A 3,409-nucleotide genomic window follows, 5' to 3' on the forward strand; every position below is an offset into this window, starting at 1 on the left:
ATGCAATGGAAAGCCACAGAATTTAGAAATTTTTTATTATATACAGGTCCTGTAGTCTTGAGAAACATATTACGTGAAAAAATATATATTCATTTTCTCACTTTACATGTGGCTATTACAATTCTTACACGTAACAATTTTTGTCAAGAAAAATTGATAAATTTTGCAGAAGCTTTACTTAATTATTTTGTTGAATCTTTTGAAATATTATACGGAAAACAATATATATCGCATAATGTACATAATCTGTTACACTTATGTTCAGACGTAAGAATGTACGGTCCTCTAGATAATTTTAGTGCTTTTAAATTTGAAAATTATATGACATTTATTAAGAAAAGATTACGAAAACATGATAAATCATTGCAACAATTATTTAACAGATGTAATGAGATTGAAAACCATAATTCTTTATTGGTAGAACATGATAATATACAGCCATATTCATGTAAATATTTGCACAACAATGGTCCACTACCTGAAAATGTAGATGTTCATTTGCAGTAAAAAGCATTTTCTAAATTCTGTGGCTTTCCATTGCATAACATCTTTCAATGATCTCGGTTTTCTAGCAAAATCTGCAGGTGTAGTGTTTCGAAGTAAAATTAGTAAATGCGATATTTTATTTTTCGATCTTGTATTTAAGCGTACTGAAAGTGGACTTTTCATCCAAAGTAATATCATTTTCTTCATAACTCCTAAACATATCAGGTGCATATAATCTAACGGTGTGTTAGTTAATGGTAAAAATTTTGGAATATTATTTAAAATGGAAAAACTAATTTGAAAATTTTGTACTTTATGATATCAAATGGAAAATTTATTGTTAATTGTAAAAGTTTTGCTAATAATTGCTGCCTATTAAAAAACGGTACATATGTTCTGATTGTAAATGTTATACAAACCAAAGATAAAGAAATTTTTTTGGTTGGGAAAAAATTAAAATATATAATAGACTTATATAAATCGCCATGTCCATCCAGCGATTTTGATATTAAAATAATGACAATATGTAATGATAACGTTTATTCTTGGCCAATGCCAGATGTTCTGTGCAAAGCGTGGAAAATGTCTTATGAAAATGATACAAATACTTTTATAATTTTCCCATTGAATCATGAAATGTAATTTGGTGCGTTACATAATATATATATTTCTATAATAAAATATAATACATATAATACATATAATATATACATATAATATATATAATATAATACATGTTTCTAGTACTATATATCACCTCCTACGTTGTGTATAGTCTTCCATACAGTCCTCCATACAGAAAGATGGATAATAATAAATTTATAATTGCGGAATTTGATGACGGCCTGCAATTGATATCTTCAACATGGTTCAACGGAGATATATTAACAAGTATTTGGCCTAGCCATTTCAAAACAAAATATCGAATTAACAAAGCTATAGTTACAAGAGAGATGCCTCGAGACAAATTAGATTGGGAGGAACTGCCAATAAAAAAAATTTTTGGCATTGCAAGTAAGTATCCAGTAAGCAATTTTTGCGCAGATTGGCGACAGATTCGAGCAGGATCTGTCGACAGATGCATAGACAGATGCATCTGCGTCCCCAATCTGATGTCAGACTGTCGACAGCGTCTGCTGACAAACTCTGACGACAGATCGGCAACAGAGTGTGCGTAGATCCTACTATCATCAGCAGGCTCTGCACGCAATCTGCCGCCAATTTGCAAAGTTTGATAAGCAGATACTGTATGGAATCTGTTGCCTTCCTGTAAAACAGACTCTGCGCAAAATCTTTCTGCGCAGGTTTTGTTATCTGGGTGTATAATATAACAAATTTATATTTGTTATTAGTAATTTTCAAATCCTTTTTTATAATTTTATTTTCAATTATAGATACTTACGAAGAAGGTTTGCAAAAATTAGCGTTAGCGGAAGATACATCAAATGTTGATGATGTTGGTGTAAGTTCGCTCGTCTAGCGAACTAAGAGAAAGAGAAAAAAGAGAAGGCATATGAGAGCCAGAAAATATGTGTCATCCTCTTCTGAAGAAGAAGTATATTCTTATCATGAAAAAGAAAATATTGCAGAAAAAATTCTACCTGCTCTTCCACAGAAACAAAAATTTATTTCGAATGATAAGGAGCTATCGGGTACATCTATACACACGACTAGAAACGTATTATGTGAAAGCACATTATTTAATGCAGTAAACACAAACGGTGAGCATTAAATACAATTTATTAACATTACACGATATTCGTAAGAAAATTAATACTTAATTATTTTTCAGATATTACTAATAACAATAAAATTGTTACAAATAATGACATATGTTTCCAAATAAATCCTGCCTCACATACCGAAGATGAAAATCCATATACTTCAGGTAAGTTCAAAAAATATTTATACTTTTTTTTATAAATATCATATATTAATAAAAAGGCATATACTCGTAAATATATTGTTACAAATTTAGTTAATATATATAATAGTAAACATTAATATGTAATATTAAACACATAGCATTATATATATATATATATACAGGGTGAGGCATTTAACTTGAGACATCCAAATATCTCGAAAAATATGCATTCTACGAAAAAAGTGTTCTAAATCAAATTTGTTCAAAGGGATCTATAAAAAGGAGTAATTGGTGACCTTGAATAGTCATTTGAAGGTCATATGAAGGTCATCGTCAATGTTTTAAATGGAACACCCCATATATTATTACATATTCTTATAGCTCATCTCGAGAGCTTTCTAAAACACTATGGTAAAATATTTTTTTATGAAGAATTTTTCGAGTTATAAGTCTTGAAATTTCTAGCACTTTGACATAAAATACAAAATATTTCGTAAAATATTTATTTTTCGATTATCTTACTATAATAATTTTTGGCACAGAATAATGAGACAAATCAATTGGTTTACAAAACAACAAAACTTTTTAAACAAAATTAAAAACATTTTAACAAAAAAAAATTTTCAAACGAAATTTTTTTATTTTATTTTTTTGATCAATTGATTTGTTTCATTATTCTGTGCAAAAAAAAGTATTAAAGTAAGATAATCGAAAAATGAATATTTTACGAAATATTTTGTATTTTGTCAAAGTGCTGGAAATTTCAAGGCTTATAATTCGAAAAATTTTTTATAAAAAAATATTTTACTATAGTGTGTTAGAAAGCTCTCGAGATGAACTATAAGAATATGTAATAATATACGGGATGTTCCATTTAAAACATTGACGATAACCTTCATATGACTTTCAAATGACTATTCAAGGTCAAACCAATTACTTCTTTTTATAGATTTCTTCGAACCAAACAAATTTGATTTAGAACACTTTTTTCGTAGAATGCATATTTCTCGAGATATTTGGATGTCTCAAGTTAAATGCCTCACCCTGTATATATAT

General features: G+C 28.4%; 1 protein-coding gene across 1 annotated transcript in view; it reads left to right on the top strand.

Moving 5' to 3' along the window:
* LOC116851274 overlaps positions 1-2,496 on the top strand; it is a 4,206-nt gene extending 1,710 nt beyond the window's left edge. The window contains exons 3-7 of the transcript XR_004379558.1: positions 18-503; positions 795-1,178; positions 1,224-1,500; positions 1,881-2,207; positions 2,279-2,496. The gene's annotated coding sequence lies outside the window, so the exon portion shown is untranslated. The remainder of the gene's footprint in view (positions 1-17; positions 504-794; positions 1,179-1,223; positions 1,501-1,880; positions 2,208-2,278) is intronic.
* The last annotated feature ends 913 nt before the right edge of the window (positions 2,497-3,409 follow it).

The sequence above is a fragment of the Odontomachus brunneus genome, unplaced genomic scaffold, assembly GCF_010583005.1.
Source record: "Odontomachus brunneus isolate Ranch 3 - 2012 unplaced genomic scaffold, Obru_v1 Obru_scaffold_170, whole genome shotgun sequence".
Lineage (NCBI taxonomy): Eukaryota > Metazoa > Arthropoda > Insecta > Hymenoptera > Formicidae > Odontomachus > Odontomachus brunneus.